The 24,167-nt window shown below is 43.2% G+C and overlaps 1 long non-coding RNA gene across 1 annotated transcript in view; it reads left to right on the top strand.

Annotated features, from left to right (window-relative positions):
• LOC119245829 (uncharacterized) overlaps nucleotides 1-24,167 on the top strand; it is a 139,107-nt gene that overhangs the window by 7,605 nt on the left and 107,335 nt on the right. Inside the window, exon 2 of the long non-coding RNA XR_008550825.1 lies at nucleotides 9,450-9,592. This is a non-coding gene — a long non-coding RNA (uncharacterized LOC119245829). The remainder of the gene's footprint in view (nucleotides 1-9,449; nucleotides 9,593-24,167) is intronic.

Below are 24,167 nucleotides of genomic sequence, written 5' to 3' on the forward strand. Positions count from 1 at the left end.
CTGAAAATTTATTGATAAATGGGATGCCAAAGAGTCATCAACATGCATATTCAATTACCAAATTTTGTGGGAGAAGTTGAGAAGGGACAGAAGTTGGACTTAGACTTGCCAGAAGCAAGGACATAAATTCTAAATGTGGGTGGCGTTGCTGACTAAGAGTGTGGTACGATGTGGACTTCAGAAGATTGAAAAAATAGGAGCAAATAAGATATTTATGAACTCATCTTCTTATGCCAAGATAATCCAGAAAAGAATAAGTCTCACTTTGTAAAGGCAGAGAGGGAGTGCGTTAACAAGAGACAGCCAGAATTTCCCTTGACTGAAGAGGTGAGAAGAAAAGGGTAGGCATTTATTCAAGAGACAGAGCATTTATACCCTGGGTAGGAAGTTGAGGTAGATGCTTTCTAGAGTGTGAAATCTGAAGGTAGAAGATGATTTGGGGAAATAGGACACTCTATTTAATGGTGCAGGCATTCCAAGTGAATAATTCAAATGTCAAAAGAGATGTGCAAGCTCCAGCATATTCAGATAAGCAGACAAAGCAGAAAGCATATAAGACAGGCCCTTGGAGTTGGGAAAGCATTATTCCTGTGTCCCAATTCACAGACCTTTTTCTTTTACCGGCCTGAGGTCATCATAATTTGGGGCCAATGATGGATTGCCCTGAAACCAAGATTCCATCGGAAGAAGGAAGGAAATGTGGAAAAATGCAAAGATATTCTTTCAACATCATCTCATGTTGATTTAATCATTTAATCATTCATCAATTTTTTGCACGTTCAAGACTATTGCCTGTCATGGGGTAGTCAAGCTCAAAGAATCATCAAAAAATCCTTATTTGTCACTTGACATACTTAATTTCTATTCATTGTAAAAATGCATCTTAAAATCTACTGAAAAAATGGGACTCTGCTTCACAAACTTGAGGGAAGAGAAAAAACAGGGTGCTTTGACCATGTTGTTGACCCCGTAGAAAGATATTAGATGTGTGAGAGATTAAAACAGTACCTGATGTTACCCACTTGAGTTTACATCTTGATGTTATCAGCACTAAATGAACACAAAAAGGGGGGTGAAAGTAAATCCCTGTGCTTCCAGTAACTTCTGTCTATCTAAGAAGTGGCAACATTGCCAAAACTCCTAAAGCTACAATTCACATATTTTTTTTCATTGATTAAAGGTATTTTTAACCATTCATTCCCTAAGACAGTTTTATTTCTTTATTTTAAATTATATTTATTGTGGTAATGTTGCATTACAACACTGTGTATGTTCTAGGGGGACAAGGGTCACACCTCTACAAATGGATGTCATCACGCCACCCTCCTGCCCGCATATAGTGGATAATGCTCCACTGCAGTCTACTAGGCTCTCTCCCTCCCACACACCTTCCCATTCCGGTAACCTCAGTTCTGCAGTCAGATTTCAAACAATGTTTTAAAATAACCTAACAGCAAAAATACCTGAATTCTAAAAAGAACTTAAAGATGGAGAGTTTTTCCACTAGGTGGTAGAATTTTGCCATGGTCCTAAGTCTCAAAATGTTTGGAGGAGGGAAAGTAACTTAATTTAGAAGAGTTGAATTAAGATAGAAAGTGATTGTAATAATAACATTACACATCAATTGGATAGATTTTTTTTTCCTTGATACAAACACAGAAAATTGCTCTTAATGCTATTCTTGAAGTCGGCCCAAAATAGAGTAACTAAGAGTCTAAATTTTCATTTAGATCGGGCATTTAAAGAACACTCTTAGAGGGAGACTTAGTTTGTAGTTTATACCTTATACTTGCTAAATTTTATATTTTGTATTTGTTTTACATGTCTAAGAAAGCAGTAAAATTTTGACCCTTTACTTTTTCAAGAACTGTCTTGAACCTCTGCATGACCTTAGTCCACTCTGATTATAACATCTTTTAGCAACGATGTAATTCCAGCCTTTGTCACTATTGGCTATGTGAATAACGACTCCCTTCTTATATTAGTACTTTGAGAAAGAAAACTCAAAAGAACTGGAAAGAGGAAAATCTCAAAAGGTATAATTCTTTCTGTCAAAATAGTTTTTACCAATTGAAGTTCTGGTTTATTTCTAAGGAAATCTTCATTTTAATAAACTCTTGTCTGTTTTATCTAAATCTTGTTGCATTGATAGTAACGATTAGTTTACATGCCATAAAACACATTTTAATGCATTTTTTCCTACTTCTAATTGGGAAATAGTATTAGAAAATATCCCTTTGTTTTTAAGTTTTTACTTGGCTGAGCAATTAAAGTATTTCCATTTCCATTTATTTCTCTGAATCAAACCTTAGCTCCTCAGCTAACTCCCTTTAAGTATTCCTTATGCAATAAATGAATCTTCTTGCTCCTTTTGCCATTTCCCCACCTGACACCTTGGCCCTATCCCCCCAGATCTTTTGAGTGTCATAAAAGCCTCTGTTGAAAACAGGATTCAGTTCTAGCCTCAATAGATTTGGGTCAGGTTCTATGATTAATAATTGATACCAGGCCTTAGATAAAGGTCGGCAGACATTGTTTCTCTCTCTGAGTCCCTTTGTGGTCTGAACTCACAGTATAATTTGCCATCCAGAGCCATAGCTTTGACCTTTTAGCCTTTCTGCTATCTGGGTCTTTCTTCCAGTGCTGAGCTTACCTTCCTTTCATGAAAAATTCACCAACTGAAAGTCGGTTTTGTAGTGGAATTGGACTGAGGTTCTTGTTAACCCTGCGCTGACCTGAGGTGCTTCTCTTCATAAGGAAGATGAAACACCTGACTCACGGATGATGTTCTCTACTGGTCTTTTTTTTTTTTTTTTTTTTTTTGTCCTGTTATGCAGTGCTGTTGGCAAGTCTTCATCACTCTGGTGATGCTCCACTACTGGAGATTTGTTGGACAATTATTACTGATGGTCATTTTTGCCAGGCACTGTGCAGTGTTGAGGAGATATAGATGCACAGGATAACTGGAGCCAGTGACTTCACAAGCCAGATCTAGTGTGGGATAGAGATGCTTCAGTTTGGAAAGTTAGGATGGGAAGGGTCCAAGACGCCATGAGAGGCCAGAGAACCGGAGCCTAAGCCAGCCCTGGGAGGCCAGGGAAGTAGATTAGTTAGTAGTGCTGGGTAGCAGATTGGCCAAAAACTCAGCGGCATAACAACACATTTTATTACTCTACGTAGAATTTGTAGGTCAGGAATTTCGGAAGGGCACAGTGGGAGTAGTTCTCTGCTCCACAATGTCTGCGATCTCAGTCAAGAAGACGGAAATGGCTGGGGGTGCCTTGGGGGCTAGTGGCCATGAGGTGGTCTCCTCCCTCTGTCTGGCAGAGCCTGCATCCTGAAGCACTCACAACCCGGCCTCTGCGTGTGACCCAGCTCCCTTACTACGTGACAACCTCAGAAGAGCTGGCTCCCTTATGCAGCCTCTCAGGGCTCCGAAGAGCATGTGGGATAAAAGAGATGAGTGACCATTTTTGAAAAATCCCTCCTAACCCAACTCCTACTTAATGCCCCATAAATCACACTATTAGATTATCTAGTGGGGTCCAAACCCCCAGGTAAACAAAGACTCTTAGGAGGCAGGGCATTTCAAGGGCTGAGAGATCACCTCCCAGGAGCCAGGGGCAAAGGTCAGATCTCCCTTTGGGGACGGCTTATTTTTTTTTTTACTACCCAATGGGTTAATAGAGGGAATGTATAAAGTAATGTGGTGGTTTCAGTCTTGTAATGAGGGAGCAGAGGCCCTTTTATCAAAAGGTAGCCCAGAAGTAGCCCTGGTTGAGAGTTGAGGAGGACAGGAAGAAAGGCGCTGTCGTTAACTTAGTTTTTGAATTTGAGATGATGGTCCAACATCCGGGAAGGTTAGAGACTTGGGAATGGCAGCGGTGGTGGAGGTGGCACGGCTGTGTGTGGGGCCGTAAGAGGCAGAGGGTAGTGAAAGGTGGGGAGGGCAGCTGGTGTCAAACAGCCTGAGGAGGGAGAGTGGAGTTTCCAGGGTACCAGGAAACCGCTGCCGGCCTACAAGCAAGTCTCAGATGAGGAAAATGAACCATGAACAGCCCTCCCACCAGGAGACTAGCTTTAAACCTGCCGCTGGTGGTAAGCCCGTCCCGAGGGGACAGCTTCAGTGATGGCACAAGGATGGGAATCATTTTCTAAGCAATAGAATCAGTAACACCTGTGAGGTTTATTTCTCTCAGCCTATTTTTTCCCCATCTCAGCATATAATTTCTTCAACCCCAGTGGTTATCTGCTAGATAATCCAGTCTGTATCCAGAGCACACAGATCTCAGACCGGCTTCGCTAAGTAACTTCCAATTTCATTTTCCTAGCAGGTTCGTAATGCTTTTCCGTTTGTAATAGCCCTTACTTGACTGTAGTCTAAATGTGCCTTTAATTTTTCTGGGTAAAGATGCTTTAGGGATCAAGAGAGCTCAAATGCCTCCCCTGGGTGAGCTTCTGCTTTCTGCGTTTCCCCTACCAAGCAAAATTCCCATGACCCCTGGGCCTTCTTCTCTACATCGTCATTGAATTGCTATTGCTCTTGCCTGGAGCCTTCCTGATGATGGCAGCAAAACCGCAAATTAAGTAGGCGCCAGAGCCAGGAGGATGGGGATCTGCACAGCCCCAAGTAGATGTTCTTTCTTTCTTTTTTTTTTTTAAAGATTTATTTATTCATGCATACAAGAAGTGGGGTACAGGCCAGAGGAGGAGGTGGTGGTGAGAGGACCCACCAGAGACAGAGTGGGGAGCAGAACAGGAATATTTACTGAAATACACTGCTGAGGGGAGCAGCGGGAGAGACAGGAGAGGTCTGCTGCACCATGTGAGTAGCTCCCTGGCCGGGGATCGAACTTGTGATACAGTGGTTGCAGATAGCTTCATAGTGCTATGCTTAACCCCTTGTGCCACCAGGGAGCACCCTCCCCCTCCATAAGTAGATGTTCTGAGCCTGGAACACAAGTACACACACAAGCAGGGGAGGTGACAGGAGGGGCTGTGGCTGGAGGCAGGGAACTTCTTCCTTCTTGCTGGACCTGGAGGAAACATGTATCCAGTCCTTCCTTCTCCTGAAAGTTCTCAAGCCCCCTTGTTGAATGCTGCCTTCCTTCCTGGGAGGGGCTGGCTATGAGCACAAGACATGACCTCAGCTCTGGATAAAGGGGGGATGAGAGGGAGGTTTACTTTTTAAATTTTATTGAGGTCATATTGGTTTACATCCATGTAAATATTTTGGCAGTACAGGATCCCCCACTTCTGCTGATGTTGCCATTGTGCTCCCAGCACCAAAGCACCCATAATTAGCCACCATAGTCCATTGTGCTTTGGAGGGAACTTTTTTTTAAAGATTTATTTATTTATGCATACAAGAACTGGAGTACAGGCCAGAGGTGTGTGTGTGTGTGGGGGGGGTGGTGTCTGAGAGGATTCACCAGAGACAGAACGGGGAGCAGAAACAGGCTGACTGACTGAAATACTCTGCTGAGGGGAGCAGCAGGTGAGACAGGAGAGGTCTGCCGTGCCATGTGGGTAGCTCCCTGGCTGGGGATCGAACTCTTGTTGCAGTGGCTGCGGACAGATTCATAGGTTGCGTCTTAACCCCTTGCGCCACCAGGGAGACCCTGGGAGGGAACTTTTTGTTCGACTGGGAAGAGCCAGCCTCTCTCTCGGTGTGTACAGTCTGGGTAGAGGACGGATAGGTTTGCATAAGAAGTCATGGGGTGGACATCTACCACTTTCCCCTAAGATTCAGGAGTTGCTGTGTTAGGTAAAAATTCAGGATTTGGAGTGTGCGTAAGTGGTCCTAATCAAGACCCAAAGTCCATCACAATTTGGAGCTTGGGAGGCTCAGCAGTCCAGTGTTACCCAGAGAGAGGCTCTGCGTCCTTCACACAGACAGCCTCTGAGCGCTGCTCTGACTTTTCCCTGGGAGCGCCTCGTGGACGGGGATGCAGGAGGGTGAAGGGGCACAGGCCACCCCCCGCCCCCGGCGGCTTCCTTTCATGAACAGTCACCCCGCAGACGTCTCTCTCGCATATGCTGTGTTTCTGTGCAGGCCTTGGAGACAGAGCGCCTCATGGTGCATTAAGAAGAGGTTGGGTTAATCTGACTCATTCTGCTTTTTAAAGGATTATTTTTATCAGCTGTGGGTGGGGTAGGGTTAGAAGGTAGTTGATGATGTTTAGGTGTGAGTGGGAACCAGCCTTCTATTTCCATTCACTATAATTGGATGAGGAGATGGCAGGATGAGGGGCCTTAAAGGAGGGGCGTGCCCACGTGGGGCATGGCTCCAGGCAGAGCAGCTAGTGAGCATGGAAGATTTATAGCTGGAGGGGGCAGAGCCGGCAGAAAGGGCAAGGAAGACAGGCACGTTCCCAGGAGGGAAGGCTGTGGATGGAGACGGATGGGAAGTAGGTGAAGAGAGAGGGGCCCGTGGGGGATTGGCAAGCTGGGAGTGATTTAGTGAAGCGGCGATATGGAAAGAAGGATTTGAGGAGAGTTGTGGTATTTGTGAAAAAGACTTGCAGATAAATAATTTTGCTGTCACGGTAGAAAATGTGTATTTCAATTCCTGCAGAGTACGGAGTAAAATCTAGGAGGAAAAAGATGTCCTCTGTCAGCCACATTTTGCTGATTTGTTTCTGAAGCTGCTTAATAGGAGGCGCTAACTCATGTGTTGAATCTGTACTAGGTGCTGGGTGTGGGGCTCCCCGCCTGACCGCTGCCGTCTCATTTAACCACTGTGCAGGCAGGAATGGGCACAGAGCAGGTTTTCTGTGATCCCATGCAGACCAGGTAAGGGAGGACTCAGAGTCCTCAGTGGATTTTTTGCAGGTCTTTATTGGGATTTAGTGGGTGCATGGCAGGCAGGAGTGCTGGGGGGCCTGGAGGCTGGCAGGCCTCCCAGCCCCCAGCAAGTCTTCACTCTCTCTGGGCTCTCTGAAGGTCTCCGCTTCTCTCTCGGCTTCTGTTACTTCTTTCTCAGCTTCTCTTTCAGCTTCTGCTGGCGTCCCCCATGACGCCGCCCTTAAAAGCCCAGTCTCAGCCCAGGTGAATCCCATCTACCTATGCCCACACTCTACTCCAGGTGCCCGCCATCAGGCATGCATTCAGGACCGCAAGAGTCCTTCATCTATCCTGATGGCGGGAGGGCAGAAAAGCCTGACATTTTTCCTTACCCTCCACCACACAAGCCTACAGACAGACACTGTCTGAACAACCCTATTCTGTAACTGGGGCAATCGGCTCAAAGGTCTAGCAGTTGTCTAAGGACACCGGATTGGGCTTTGGAGCGCGGCTGCTGGAGTCCAGGGCCAGGGACTGAGCCCTCTCCACCCACTCAAAACTTCCTCCTTGGCGCAGTGGATGAGTTCCCCAGGGCTGCTGTAACAAAGCAGTAGGTGTGCAGTTTGCAACATAGACTAGGTGACTTAGAACAGCAGAGACTGGTACTTTCTCAGATCTAGAAGTCTGACGTGCAGGAGTTAGCACAGCTGAGCTGCCCCTGGAGGCGCTAGGGAAGGATCTGGTCCTGGTCTCTCCTCTCTCTGGAAGTTCCTTAGTTTGTGGCTGCAGAACGCCAGTCTTCACACGGCATTCTCCTGGCATGTGCTTCTGTCCCTGCACACGACGTTCCTTTTTATAAAGATATCCATCATATTGGATTCGAGGTCCGTCCCACGCCAGCGTGACCTCATCTTGACTAAGTACATCTGCAGCAACCCTATCTGCCCAGTAAGCTCACATTGAGAGGCGCAGGAAGTTAGGATTTCAACATATTACTGGGGGAGTGAGGTGAGGTGGGAGGATGGGATATAATTCAACTCAACACAAACACGATCAGGAGCCCATGCATGAGGGCCTGTGGTTGGCAGGCCTCTCAGCCTACTCTCACCTCTGACTGGGCCTCTGGCAAGGGCCCCTTTGCTGGGGAGGCAGGTGTCCCTCTGGCTGTGCTCTGAGTCGGGCGCAGCTGTGGCAGACACGCTGTAGTGATGGCCTTGGCCTGAGGGGCTGGAGTGGCTGCCAGGGGCAGGTGTTCCTCCCCTGCCACCGCAGCCAGCTGCATCTGTGTCATCACCACCATGTCTTGCTGACCCTCTGAAGGGCCTCCCACTGCTCTCTATTCACTGCTCCTGTTCTCTGCAAAGTAGACTCTCAGCTCCTATCGGTGTGCTGCTCGTCTGTGACGCCACTGTAATTGCCTAATAAATGCCTTTGGAACATGACTTTGTCCCATTGCAAATACAACATGATTAATTTCCCCCTTCCTCTTTGCGGGCTTACAATGTGTCTCTACCTCCCCCCCGCTAAGACCTCAAGAAGGCAGATGTGAACACTGTACCTATATAGGGTCTCGGTATCTTTGAGCATGAAATTGCCAGCATCCTTTCCACTTCTTAGAGTGATTTCAAACACTGAGCCTTGTTGTACTTGTTTCTTGGCTGGTGACTGTACAGCAGCATTTTCAATAGAGAGCTGTGGTTTGAATGACTCCATCCACTGCCCAGAAAAGCAAGCCTCGTTGTCCCTCCTCTCTCTGATTTGGAAGTCTGCAGAGGACACACAGAGTCACATTCCCCTTTACTGTATGATGTTCCAATCAGCAGCCAGCATAATGAAATCCAATTAATGTGTTAGGCTGTTGTGATTCTAAAAATATTTCACATCCCCCGGAGGGGCTGAAGAAATTGTAGGAATCAGGTATTACAGCAAGCCTGTAATTTGCAGAAAGGCTCCTCAATCATTTTGGAGGTGGTAGATTTGTTCTGAAGAAAACAAAAATAGATCACCTTTCCAGAGTGAGGCTGTCCCTGAGATCAGTCCAATGATCCTTTATTCAGACGCCAGGCCTTGCGTGCAAGTCTAATGATCCCTCGGTTCAGATGTATATGAATTATTAAGGTCAGTTAATTAACACATTTTTCTTCTGCTGAAGTAATTAGATGAATAGAGCTCTTGCCCTCTTTTTGGCTTTCCTGGCAGTTGCTCAGGGCTGAATGGAGGCAGTAAACATATTGCCACACAGATGCTAACCAGAGAAGTAATTTTTCGGTTTCCATTTGATTTCAGAAGTGTCATCCTGTAAGTGAAGGCAGCTTCTATTGGGGAGCTCAGGGGAAGGCCAGAGGGGAGCTAGTGGAGAGAACCAGGTGGAGAATGAGCTGTAAGCCTTCCTAGGAAGCTGCCTGAACACGTCTTTAGATGACCAATATTCATCTGTCCTGATTTTCGCTTCACGTTTTATAATTTTGTGCTTCCCTCACAAAGTCACTATGTCATTTCCATAAAGGTTACCCGAAGTGAATAGTTATTATAGCTGTTTGTATTAATATCTCAAGGTCATTTCCTTTCTGTCCCTGGTGTGACCAGAGATTTTATAGTTGCCAGAAATAAGAATTGGTATATTTAAAGTGATTTTTCTATAATTTGTGTTTCTGATTTTCTAGGTCACTAGTTCCCAAGACTGCCTTTATGTCAGAATCATCTGGGGAGAATCATAAAGTATAGATTCCCAACCTTCCCCTCACATCTACAGTCTCAGAATCTTTGGAAATGGAGTCTGGAAATCTGTATTGGAAAATCTCCCAGGGTGAGTCTGGGGCTCAGTCACAGTTTGGGAACCTCTGTTCTTGGTGACAGTGGAATGCCAATACCACAAGAGCTCTTGTTCTTGCTGATAAGAGCCTGTTCTTCTGCATGTCAGAGTAACATGGCCTCCAGCCCAAGGAGGCCCCTGAGTTGGCCCAGGGGGGCAGACAGAGTAGTGTCGCTGGGCTGGTCGGTGGGTGTCATGTCTTGATCGGCATCACTTGATGTTTTTGATGCTCAGTCCTCCACTGACAGGAACAACCAGCATTTTATGGAAATTGCCTGCTGTGGGAAACCTGGTTGGCTGAGGAGATAAAGCCTGGTGGAGGAGATAGATCTGACATAGGTACAATACATCACAAGATGATGTATTGTAGGAGTCCTAGTAAATTTTAAAGCACTGTCTCACTTGAGGATGGTGCTACAATTGCTGATTATGATTTAGCAAAGCTCTTTTGAGGAATGGACAGAGAACCAGAGAAACTGTGCTATCTTTGGGTGGGGCAGGTGACCCAGCAGAGCAGTACCTGGTCCACGGTACACAGTCAATGCCTAACTGAGGTTTCATGTGGCTGTTCTGGTATGTCTTTCCCATATTTTTTACTTTATGATCACTTTTACTGATTTTAACAATTGCCTTCAACAATATTTTTGATGCTGGGGAACATCCCCCATGGAATTGAGACTGGAATTGTAGGTTTTCAGGCCTAGCCTACCAGCCAGGAATGGATCCCAGGCTGCAGGGGCAGTGCTGAGTCCCAGCCACTAGACCACCACGGGTTGGTGTCTCATGAAGCCACAGCAGGAACTTTGCAGACGCTCAGGCAAGCAAGCGAGAGGGGGCAGGTTTGTTTAGAGAAAGAAAAAGTTTATTGAGGAGAAAAGGAACAGAAATAAAGTGGGACTCCCAGGCCAGGGAACCAGGCCAGGGAGGGGCAAGGAAGCCTGAAGTGGAGTCGGGCCTCAGGGAATACATACCTTTTTCCCCCTAATTATTCTAAAGCTCCCCTAGTCTCTCTGTGATTGGTTAGTTCTCGGTGATCTCACTCACTGCCCAAATGTCTCTGTGCCCAGAACTAAGTCTCTGTGTCCCAGCCCTTATCTTTTTTCTTCATTGCTCTCTATTTAGAATGTCCTGTCTACCCTAATGTCATAAAGTAAGTCCCTAATGTCATAAGTCCTGGTGTACTGATTAGTCCATTTGGAATTTGTTACCCTTATCTCTCTGGAGCCTTCCTTAACTCTCCTGAAGTCCCTGCACTTTCCTCGAGACTGCCTAATTATCCCTAGGTTGCCCTAGTATTCAGAATGATTGCCCTGTCTTCTCACTCCCCGGATAGGGGAGAGCTATTCTGTAGCACCCACCTTAAAAACTTGGGGCAAGTTTGCATGAAGACTTGCTAAGATTCCTGAGGAAGATGGTGGAGTGGGCATTGTAACTGGTGACAGGACTCATAGATTGTAAAGGCGAGAACTTGTGATCAAAAAGGAGAATGCTGATGTCTCCACAGCTGGAGGCTAGGGCTCAATGAAATTATAGGCTTGAAGTGCTCAGTCTCTATCCCTGGGACACTGGGTCCCACTTGTCAGGAGAAAGAATATCAGATTTTAAGTGCTTTATGTGCACTGCCTCATTTAATTCTTATAACAACCCTGAAGCAAATAATATATATTTTTAAAGATTTATTTATTTATGCATACAAGAACTGGGGTACAGGCCAGAGGTGTGGGGGTGAGAGGAATCCCCAGAGACAGAATGGGGAACAGAACAGGCAGATGGACCGAAATACACCGCTGAGGGTAGCAGTGGGCGAGACAGGAGAGGTCTGCCACACCATGTGGGTAGCTCCCTGGCTGGGGATCAAACTCCTGCGGCAGTGGCTGCGAATAGCCACTTCATAGTTTGCGTCTTGACCCCTTGTGCCACCAGGGAGGCCCAAAGCAAATAATATTCTAAGAGAGGCACAACCCCTTTCCTTCAATTGTGAAATCCCCCCAAAAGCTTTGAAAGCTTTAAGTTTTTCACAACTCATTTGAAAGTAAAACTGACCTGATCTAAAATCCTTTGACAGGAAAATGTAACGTGAAGTTTTCTGAGAACGTTTATTGTTTTGGATATTCATGCTTGGCTGCAGAAATATTAATGGATTTTATTTTAGGAGATTTTGTTAGACCTTCCTTGCTTGGTTTTATTTATTATTTAAATAAATATGTGGTGTCGACAACATGTTATGTCTTATAATCCAGAAAATCTGAATCCTGAAAACTCATCTGGATCTGAGTTTTGGAATAGGAGTTTTCAATCTACTTTTAAGCTTCTATAAAAAACCTGAAGTTTGAAAAGGTTAAGTAATTTGCCTAGGGTCACAGAGCTGCTAAATTGAGAGCTGTGTTTCCAGTATAGTTCTGTTACCAGTTATTCTGCTAAAACTTGCTGTTTTTACTTTGGTCATGAATCACATCTCCAAGAGCTCCTCTTTGTGTTATCTTGGCTTGTTGGCAGGCCCCAGGAAGGCAACATGTACTTCAGAGGTGCCTGTAGGCTAAAGGCAGTGCTTTCCACCTGTCCCTCTCTGCCCTCACCCTGCTGTGCTGTTTCCACCAGAGCTAGCCCAGAGGGCATATGGGGCAGGTGACCTGCGGCTTGAGCACAGCCCAGCAAGCCTGCCTTGGTTGCTTCCCAGAAAGTTCAGTGGACAGATGGAGGCTCTTTTTAGTTTTTCCCTTATTAGTGGGTGTCAAGTAGCATAATACCATTTAGGTGACTTGGTACAGTTATGGCTCTGTAATTTAAAATATCGATAAACAAGGAATGAAGTAGTTACGAATTAAGAATGGTACTTTTTCAAACACAAAACAGGACAACATGGATTTAAAACACATTTAAAGGGAAACCATGTCTGTGATCAGTTGTTCCTCTTTGTATTACAGTCCCGAATAAATAATAATTATTATTTTTTTAAAGATTTATTTATTTATGCATACAAGAACTAGGGTACAGCCCAGAGGTGTGGGGTGTGAAAGGATCCACCAGAGACAGAGTGAGGAGCAGAACAGGCAGATCAACTGAAATACACTGCTGAGAGGAGCAGTGGGTGAGACAGGAGAGGTCTGCTGTGCCATGTGGGTAGCTCCCTGGCCAGGGATTGAACTCGTGTTGCAGTGGCTGCAAATAGCTTCATAGTGCTGCGTCTTAACCCATTGCGTCAACAGGGAGGCCCCCTGAATGAATAAGTCAGTATAAAATTAAATCATTCACATCATTGGATGGATCTGATTTTCACTTGAGAGTTTTCCAACTGTATCTTTCAAGAAAGGCGGGGGGGGGGGGGGGGTGGCGCGGCATTGGGGGAAATTAATTCTTAAGAGGGAAGGGACAGGTGTGGGGAGTGTCAGGCCCACAATACTGTTCCTGACCCGGTGCTTCCTGAGCATTCCGATGGCTGCTTTAGCACCACCACGCAGCTACCAATTGTGTTATTAGCCTTTTATTTTTTTCTACCAGAGCAATGGTTTCCAAATCTGGTTTCCCAATGAATCACCTGATGAGACTATTAAAAAGAATAGATTGTTAATCCAGTTTGAATAACAGACTCCATAGGTCTAGGATAGAAGTAAGAACAGGTCCCACTTTCAGAGCAAGGAGCAACCGTTTGAATTTCCTTGCCTCAGGGAGTTTTGCCTAGAAGGAAACAGGAGCCAGGAGCCGAAGACTAGCCCTTCCAGTTTTTCATTAAAAGCTAAACTCAAGGAAGAACTGCTTCTGCTCGATGACTCAGGTCCCAGTGTGATTCCTTGTAAGTATTTGGAACAGCTCTCCATTACTCTTTCATTAAAATAGATTCTTTGATCAAAATTATATTGCTGTCTGGCCAGTATTTGGTGGGACACCATGTACTTCTCAAATGCCCTCACTATCGTTAGTGACTGTTATTAATTCATTGTTTCCAAATGGGGTCCCTCAGGAAGCAGTACTTCTTGGCAAGTATTGAGAGTTGTGCATTGTTTTCAGAATTATATCAGTTGTTCCAAGAACTATTCATAGTCCATTTGGCCGTTATTTATTATGTGGTAGTATATATTCAATTTAAATTTCAATATGTAGTCTATGTAATAATAATAATGGTATTTCAAATATATGTACATGTGGATGTTTGCTTCTTATTTCTATAAGCAGGTTAAAACAATCAGTCATTTCCTCTCCGGAAATGACATACAAAGAAAAAAAATGTAATCTCATTTTCATTTAGTATTTTGAGAAATGGCTTGGTAATCAGAGTTTTATAAATATTAGATGCAAACAGAACTGGTGCATGATTATAAGCATTTCTATTTTCTCAAAATTTAAAAATTCTTATATCTCCTCAAAGAATGATTAGAGGAAACAGAATCCTCTGTTTAAGGCAAAAACAACTTAGAACCTTATCAGTTTGTTTTCTTGTTACCATGAAGCTAATTTGAATAAACCATTTTTTTGGTAGTGTCATAACTGACTAAAATTCATTCATTTTTTGAGTAAAGGTCTAACATTGCCTGTGTACTCGTTGAATTTGAGATGCTTGTGATCATGGCTCAACTTCATCTTTCTCCCCTGTTCCATTGTCTTTGTTAAAAGACAACCCACTATCTTTTGCTCAGTTGTACAGAGTGGCTGGAAGCAGCCAGTGCTTCTGGATTCACAGGAGCGTGAGTGCTGAAATTTCTTACTATCCCTTCTATTTAACACTTGATTTTCTCGTGAGCCATTGATCAAATTCTACTCCAAACTTGTAATTAATAGCTTTGAAACCTCTCTACTTGTTCTCTCTTTCCCCCTTTAAAGAACATGGTTGTTTTTCTTGAAATTTGGGTTGCCTCTGAAATTCAGAACTCTTGAAAGAGACAATTTGTTTTTCACATAGAAACAATTTTTACCTTCAGGCAGTTCTTGCTCTAGGGAGCCCTTTATGTATAAAGTAGGAGAAGACTCCTTTTGGATGCATACTTAATTCACAGTAACCACTCCACCCCTGCACTTTCATCTGGGAACTGTTCTTGCTCTGTAGGGGTTTGGCCTCTAGCAACCAGGGTTATCTTTACAGCTCTGACTCTACTCACAGGGATTGACACTTGAGCCCAGCAGAATCTATAGTAGTCTCTCTCCATAGAAGGTCGAGTAGGAATTCAGAAAGTGATAGTCTTTGTGAGTGACTGTGAAGAAGCATGGATCACTCAATGCTGGAAGTAGAAATGCTGCAAAACAAGCAGCCACAATGTGCCACAGTCATACAACCATCAGCATGTAAGTGATCTCCCATGTTCTCTTGCCCTAAACCCTCCACCCCCTGCCAAGTTTATTTTCACAGCATTAGGGTGATCTTTAAAAACATCATCAGTCATTTCACTCCCTTGTTCATAGTCCCATCACGGCTTTCCACCCCGCTTCTAAGGATGCTCCTTTTGGCTTCTCCTTCAGATCATTACCAGATCAGCTGCTCTGAAACAAATGGCCAGCATTACTCACTCCCACATCTACCTCCCCACTGGTTCTTTAACCAGTTTTTACTTCAGGGCACTTACTGCTCCTTGAAGTTCTGTATTCTTTATTTACTTGTTTATGGTCTCTGTCTCCCCCATGAGAATGTAAAATTCATGAATACAAGAGCTTTGCCATTTGCGTTGTTGTATCCTTAGCTTTTGGAACTATTCTGGTATATAGTATGTACTCAGTAAAAATATTTCTGAATGAGCCACCAAGTGAACCCTGGATTACAAGATATTCTGGGCTACTATGTTGCACACCTCTTTTGGCCACCACTTATCCATAGTCACATACCACAGTTCTAAAATTTGCAAAAGACAAGCGTATAGTGGATAGTTCACAAAGAAGCTGTTTCCTAAAGCTATTTCTGTATATCCCTTCTGTTGTCATTTTTTGGAGTCTGTGGGTTTGGAGTGTGGGGTCCTTGGGTTCACTCTGGGAAGGGCCTTACCAGAGCTCCCGTTTCAGCGACACGCGGCGAGTTTCCTGGTGAGTTTACTCCACGAGACAGAGACATTAGTTATATTTAAAGGGCAGGTTTATTAGGGAAGGGATAAAACAGTTAAAGACACTTGCATACACACAAGCGGGTAGGAAGAGCTGCCCCAGAAGGGACAGGTTTGCTAAAAGAGGCCTGCATTGTTGCAGGCAGGAGTCTGCTGCCCTGCAGAGGAGAGAGCTGGTGAAAAGAGGCACCTGCATAGTCACAGGTGGGCAGTGGGAGTGCTGTGTGCACCTGAGCCTGTGCAGAGACTGAACTGATATAGTCTTCCTCTGTTTGGGAGGGGTTCATTCCTTGCATGCCATCAGTTGGTTGCTAATTTTGGATAACTATGTAGAATTTGAAAGGGACTGGAGATTCTACCATGGGCTCAATCTCCATATCTTTACCTTTGGATACACCCTCAGATACCTGCTTATATGTTATGCTTTGTAATCTAGGCATCTGCACCTAAGAATACTAGTTTCTATAGCTGTGTCAATGGTTATGCTAATCTCTTCTACCTCCATCTCCAGTGTGAGCCAGGTTTCTGGTCTTGTGGCTCATCTCCTTTTTAGTTTTTATTCTATTCTTGTCCTCCATCACTTCTGGAAGGGTGAGGAATCAGAGCGGGCCTCAATGTGGCCAGGTGGCAGGAAGCTCTTTTTATAGGATGCAACAAAGGCATCCATGGAACTTGTCCTCCTATCCTCAAACTTCTGATTTCATTTGGCCCATGTGAGGTTAATTTGTGTATAAGAACCTAGGGTCATTTTATGAACACAAAGGACAGAAGCCAGATTTTTGCATATCAGTGAATAATTCTATTCAGTTCATCCCCAAGTATTTAATTTAACTCAGAGTAGAAGAAAGATAAAGAAAGAAAGGACACGCTGGATTGTGGCATCAGGATGGGAAGAAAATGTCTGTGTTTCTTGTACATCCACTGGACTGTTCACATTCATATGCAAAAGGTTTACACATATTAGGTCATCACATTCAGACACCAGGCCTTGTTTGCCTACATTCCTTACTCTCCCATTTGAAATACAACATGTAGATTTTAGGTACACAACCTTTCTAAGGCAACATCTGTGCATACTACATTGTGTTAACCACCAACAGACTAGTTGCCATTAATCATCATCCAAACGGTCCCCATTTATTCACTTAATTCACCCCACTTCCTCCTTCCCTCTGGTTACCAGTATTTCATTCTTATAGTCTAAGCATTTGTTTTGCTTTTGTTCATTCATTTGTTTTCTTTATCTACCATATGTGAGTGAAGTCATACAGTGTTTGTCTCTCTCTTTCAACCTTATTTCATGTAACATATGCTCTATTCCATCCATGTTGTTGTAAATAGCATGGTTTCATTTTTTAAAAGAAAATGAACAGTATTCCATTGTGTACATATGGAATTTTAATTCACTGATGCTGTCCTTGTTTTCTTCTTTAATATGTCACAGCTTACTGAAGTCACTAAGAGGATTACTTTTACTTTAATTGCTAGAATAATTGCTCTTACTCCTTTAACCACCTTAACTGGCCAGAGGTGACCATCACTGGGCTCTAGTGGGAGCTACTCTCTCAGCAGGATCCTGACCATCCACAGGATGGTTCTTCAATGGCTTGGTCTGTTGTTCCTTGGATTGACCACTTTCCCTTGCACAATCCAGCAAAAATCAAAGCCGTCCTGGGCCTCCCCCAGTGGGGCAGCACTTGAGCGCTGGGTTGCAAAGCTGCAGGCAACCTCTGCATCGCCAGTTCGATCCCCGGCCCTCTGGGGGAAGGTCCCACATGGCGTGCAGACCTCTCCTGCAGCCCGCTGCTCCCCTCAGCAGTGTGTTTCATCAGTCTGCCTGTTCTGCTCTCCGCTCTGGCTCTGGTGAATTCTCTTACCCTCCCGCACTTCTGACTGTACCCAGTGCTTATATAAATAAATAAATAAATCTTTAAAAAAAATTAAAGCCATCCTTATGTGTCAAATATTTTTCCACTCCTCATCTCTTCATTTGAACCTTCATGGCAGCTCAGTGTCAATGCAACAGCTCATTCTAGAACCTTAGTTTCTCCAAAATAATTTCCTCTTTATTTCCATTTCCTCCTTTCTGATTTCAAAGCTCCCTCTTTCTTGTGTGTGAATTTATGGTCTGATTGAACAGAGTAGAAGTTACTGGAGTTTTCCATATTATCTCCCTCCAGAGCCTCCCACTGGAGTTCTGTATTAAATGTCAGCTCCTACCTGCCATGGAGGTTGCCTGCTAAGCTATTCTCATTTGATGTAATATCTAAAGACTGATTGATTTTGCTATGATGCTGAGTTGGCTGGTCAAGTTGCTCTTAATTTACCTGAGATTTGGGCAGGAATTTTGTTTTGGGCAAGAATTAAGCAGAAGCATCAGTAGTCTCTGTCAGAGTGGGCCTAAGCACATTTATAGCCTCACATATTCTCTTGAAAGTCAATCCCAATTGAAACAGAACTCTTTGCTTTAAAACATATTCTATTCCCCAAATACCCCGACCGCTGATATGCAGATGATATCGTCACAAATGATCGTCTACTCTTCTTCATTTTTGGAGAGGCTAAATTTTTATCAAATACTGTATTGACTGTTGTAGGAGAGCAGTTGAATTAAACTGCTGTCAAATACTCTGAAGTCTTACCACAATACAGACTTTGGGAGATGTGTTACAGAATTATACATTTACTAAAATGCAGTGGATTTTTTTTTTGGCGGGGGGGGGGGAGTTAAAATCTGTGGTATAGGGTCCAAAACTGATTTTTGTCCTATACCAGTTTTCAAGTTTTATGGAACTTGGTTACAGTAGTAGCCCTTTAACACACTAACTGTGCTTTAAGGAAGTCCCTTCAATTGATGGCGGGCTGGTCTGTGTAAAAAGAGAACAATGACTCTATTTTACAGCCTTCTTAGAAGACCAGGGATAAATGAGAGATTATAGTATTTTATTTCAGCAGTTTATATTTTATTGAAGAGATTTAGCACTGGTGTTTCCAGGCAGGATTTCATTTTTTATAAAGCATTTTTCTTTGTAATTTTGCATTTTTCTTTGTAATTTTACAACATTTCTCCAGAGGGCCATTTACTTTGCTAGACATATTCTCTTGTGAGGTTTTGCTATTATTCTTGTTTAGATTGAATGCCTAGTCTGTCCCAAATTCAGGAGATAATTGGGTTTCCAATATTTGCCTCTGTATATTAGCCTTGACAAAATGTGTATAGGGGAGGACAGAAGGTACATGACATCCTGAGGTGGCCTCATACAAATCTCTCTAAACATTTGTCTTCTTAAAAATCAAGCAGTGGGGCCTTTAATACTCTCATCCCATTCCACCCAGGGGTAGTGATGATTTTGAAAGCCTGTTGGATACATTTTTAATCCTTGTTTTAAAACTGAGAATTTTTACATTTTTTAAAAAAATATTTATTTATACAAGCACTGGGTACAGTCAGAAGCGCGGAAGGGTGAGAGAATTCACCGGAGCCAGAGCGGGAAACAGAACAGGCAGACTGATGAAACAATGCCAAAGGGAGCTGCGGGTGGCAGGAGAGGTCTGCGCACCATGTGGGACCCGCTCCCAGGGGCTGGGGATCAAACCAGGGCTGCAGAGGCTGCGGGCAGCCTCGCAACCCAGCATTCAACCACTGCGCCACCGGGGAGGTCCGAGAATTTATACATTTTGACAATGCTGCATTCAATTGACTACATCAAAATATCCCTTGAAACCAAATAATTGCAAAGTCACTGTGCCCTAATGCTCTGGTTTTAAAACCGCTTCAGTTGAGAAGCCTATATTTAGAAAAGTATGGAACATGTAATTATGAAAACAGAACAGAATATCCATGGTATCAACTTGGGGTTGTTGGTTTGTTGTTTTTTTTTTTTTTTTTTTTCAGTTTATTTATTTTCTTACATTTTTGTTAATTTTTGCACCGTATTTGATTTCTCCCCTCAGTTGTAGTCCCCATAGTTCTCCCACCATAGTCCCTCATGTTCTTGCTCCCCCTGTTTTGATCCCTCTCTCTCCCCTGCTGTATGCCTTAGATATGTGGTCAGCTTGCAAGTTTTGTCTTTTTCCTGACCCTTTGATTTTTCATATTACACACATAACTGAAACCATCTGATAATTATCTTTTTGCTTCTTACTGATTTTGCTTAGCATAATCCCTTCCAATTCCATCCATGTTGCAAATGGCTTGAGTTTATCTTTTTGGATTGCTGAGTAATATTCCACTGTGTATATTCAGTGACATCAGCCTTGAACATGGAAACACAATGCGGTAGCTCTCAACAGCAGGTGGAGGGGGAGGTTAGGTGGAAATAAGGAGACGGGTGTCAATATCCTCAATTCGTGAACTGTGAAGTCATGAGATTGTGTTGAGAATTGACAGCAGTTTAATTAATTGTTTATACTTACAATGATAAGCAATAAAAAAGCGTAACATTTTAAGTCTTAACAATGTAGCAGGAGAAGAAGGTGGGTGCTGATGTGGGCTAAATCCTTAACAGATGTGGCAGAATGTCAATAGATACATACTGCCTGAAGTTGAGAAATCAGGAAATAGCAAGAGCACTAAAGTGGTAGTGTTAGGGGAAAAGGATGTCCTAAAGCTAATTCCATACAGGCTTTGTGGACTCCACCCTCACTCCAGACCAAAGCCAAAAGACACTGGGAACTACAAATCCCATCACCACCAAAAGGCAAGCACAATTTCTTTACATGTCTCTCCATTCCATGTGCCTCCTCCAGGTCTCCCTCTGGCTCTCCATCCTGCTTCCTTCCTTCTCAGTCTCCTCTGCAGCTTCTTCTCTCTCTGCTCAGCTCCACCCTCCTTTTGGGTGGGGCAGGAAACCTGGAACCTCCCCCTTTCCTGGGGACCACCCTGTTACAGTAGTCTCTGTGGAACTAGGAATGGGAATTAGAGGGATTGGATGCTTCTCATGAGAAGTTTAGAGTCTAATTACTTATTTACACCAGGTATATGTATTAATTTTAATTTTTGAATCAAGAAACTTTTCAATAGGAACCTAAACATTATTTCTTCAGGAAGGGAGAAAGGCCAGAGTCTCCTCTAACTAGGCTTTTGTCCAGTGCCAATGAAGGGAGTGTGTGAGGGCTGCTGTGGAAGCTGCAGGAATGCAACCACTTCACAGCTAATTAGGAGCAGGGAAAGCCTTGGCAGTGACACTGTCATTTTGTCCTCGAAAAAGAGAGCTAAAAGAAGGGCCTGGGGTAGAGGAGGGCTACCCTCCTGCCCACCCAGGATGGTGTTTCTGCATGGAGGGTTTGTTCCAGAGTCTTCTCTCCTTTTCTCCTTCCACCAAATAAACCCATCATGTCTTGTTCCTCCAGACCCCTTTGCTTTCCAAAATTTTAACTCTAATCCTCTAAAGTAATCTGCCGGAATACAAGAATGGAAGCTGAATTCTGAATGACAAAGATGGCATTAGGCAAAGACCTTGAAATGTTGACTGTCTGTCTGTATTTATTTATTTTAAATATTTATCTATTTATTTATCTATCTATCTATCTATCTATCTATCTATCTATCTATTTATTTATCTATCTATCTATCTATCTATCTATCTATCTATCTATCTATCTATTTATTTATTTATTTATTTATTTATTTATTTATTTATACAAGCACTGGGTACAGTCAGAAGCGCAGGAGGGTGAGAGAATTCACCAGAGCCAGAGCGGGGAGCAGAGGGACCGAAGTACACTGCTGAGGGGAGCAGCGGGCGGCAGGAGAGGTCTGCGCGCCATGTGGGACCCTCCTCCGGTGGCCGGGGAGCAGCGCCCAACCGCTGCGCCACCGGGGAGGCCTGACTGTCTGTATTTAAACAGCCACCCACATCTTTCTTCTGAAACTGGGTCTTTCTCATCCTCTGACCACTCATCTACTTTCTTTTCCTACCTCTCTGGCCTTTCCTTCCCATTCTCCTCTGTTTGTATTTACCTTGGTCATAGGCCATCTTCTCTTTCAATCCGTAGACTTGCATTCTTGCCTATGGCTTTACATACTGGAACAAGATCACCAATTTTGGTCTATGTCCAGGCTCTGTATTTCATTGCTTACATCAAATTCCTATTCAGTACCTCAAAGTTAACTGATCCCCAGCTGAACTCTTCATCTTTCCATCTGTTACTTTGAATAAATAAATGAATGTGTTGTGGTTTTCTGAAGCCAGTGCTGCAATCTAAGGAAGCAGATCCAAGGCCGAAAGTTTTAAGAAAAATTCAGGCTGTTAAATGATATGGGGCAGTCTGTACTTTATATAAAGCTGTGTGGTTAATTTAAAAAAAAAAATTCTCATATTATGGATTCACTAGAGAAAAAGTGAAGTTCCTCAGTTTCCTCTTCACTAACTTCTCCAAGTAGGACAAGTCCTTGGAGAATGAGGGAATGAGGGAGAGGTGTGTCTTAGAAAGAGGAGAATTTACAAGGGAGTTGTAGAGTCTCCCCCCACCCCAAAGACAAATCAAAGACAGGCTTTTGTGAGGAGGTTGAAGAGCTGGAGTAGACAGGGGCTCACCATCTACCTTCCTTTCAGGTAGAGAGGGGAAATGGTGGTTTATGGTTCTGTCAGAGAAAAATATCAGGGTCCATGTGGGAGAATTATTGCTACCTGGTGAGGTGGCAGGGCCTTAAAAAGGTCCTGGAGAGATCTGACCCTTCAGTACATATCTCTGGGGAGTGTGGTGAAGGCTTCATTGGCCAGGCTTGAGGTGGGGGGAGATGGAATTGCCATTGAAAACACTTGCCTTCTGTTGACTGGGGTCATCACCCACATAGAAAATCAGATCTCCCTCCTTATTTTCCAGGCTCTTCCAAAGTTAAGGATTCTTGTATGAGCCAAAGACTAGAAGTATTTCAGATACTCTGGAAGGGCTGTAATTCCCATATGTGGGATTACAAATCTAGCAAAACACATTCCTGCCTTGACCTGATGGTGGCTAGGTCAGGATATTTTATATGCTTGGACCCATAGTTGTTATTTGTGGCTCAACATCAACCCAGAAGATCTTGTGAATCAGGTGCAGATTAAGACAGACTAGTCAGGTCATTTGCGGGAAAAAGTTTGGAAATCTGAACTATATTAAAATATGCAAAATCTCTGTCTTTGGTGAAAACACTTTAGTAAAATAGGATAGAAATGGAAGAATTTTTTATATATTCTGGGTACAAGTCCCCTATCAGTTATAAGATTTGCAAATGTTTTCTTCCATTCTACAGATGGTATTTTTCACTTTCTTCGTGGTATCCTTTGAAGCACAAAAATTTTAATTTTGACCAAGTCCAATTATTCTATTTGCTTTCATGTTTTGGGGGTTGTATTTAAGAATACATTGCATAATCCAAGGTCATGGAAATTAGTCTATTAGTGATGGGTGGCAGAAACACAAGTATAACCAATTTAAGAGAAATAAAGAGGGGAGGGATTATAAGCTTATGTGACTGTGGTGATGGAAAAGCAGGAATAACTGGATCTGGAGATTAAAGGTGTCTAGATACTCTTCATCTCTTGTCTCCACTCTTTGTAATTAATCATCATTCTCTACTATAGCTGACTCCACTGAATGATGAAAGTTCTGAATTCATTTTATATTATCTCCAGTGAGAGAAGTATCCCTTTCCTGTTAGCTTCAGTCAGAGAAATCACCAAGAAAGGCTCTGTTTGCTTGACTTAGGTAGTTACCCTCTTCTGGACCAGTCACTATGGCCCAGATATGGGCTAGTAATGAGGGAAGACTTTTTGGGAAAATTCATAGAGTAATTTATCTAACATTTTGATAGTGACTAATCTTGTACACAGTCATAAAACTAATGGTAACAAAATGTCTCTAGGAAGGGACAAAAACAATATTCACAGGAGAGATGTGAAGCTATTCTCAAGCATTATATTAAATTATGCTATTCATTTAATAAAATCAGTAATTTGATTTTCCCTGGCTAGTTGCCTAGGTTTCAGAAAAAAAAGTTATTAAGAACAGAGAAGGTCTTACTGCTAAAGCTGATATACTGCAAGTGATCACTGGTAGCAAGGGAAGAGAGTGATAGTTATCTTTTAAAATCTCAGCAACCTGGCCTTGTTAGTTTCAGGGACAAGAAAAAACTGTGGAAAAGGTTTCAAAAGTTGGCGGGAAAGCATGAGAAGGGGGGTGGTGGTGGAGGCTTTAGAATCAGATGCAACTTGGTACAAATTCTGGCTTCGGAAATGTTTAATTTTGGACAAGTTAATCTTTCTAAACCTAGTGTCTATATCTAGGAGAAAAAAACACCTAGTGTGTAAGAACATTGAGGAAGCTTTCATTGAGGAACATTTTACATTGGGCACCTAGTAGGTGGACAATAGCTATTATTTCTTTTGATCTTTTCCATTTTTTGGCATGGTAAATAATGATCATAATGATGATCTTGAGTTTCTAAGCAAGATTACATTAAGTCCTGTGTACTGTGTGTTGGGAAGGTAGGGAAATTTTAGTGAGATTTGTATAAAATGATGACTAAAATTAAAGGCTAATTTTCTAGGTAGCTTTTAAGA

This window comes from Talpa occidentalis, unplaced genomic scaffold, assembly GCF_014898055.3.
Source record: "Talpa occidentalis isolate TD23 unplaced genomic scaffold, MPIMG_talOcc4v2.1, whole genome shotgun sequence".
Lineage (NCBI taxonomy): Eukaryota > Metazoa > Chordata > Mammalia > Eulipotyphla > Talpidae > Talpa > Talpa occidentalis.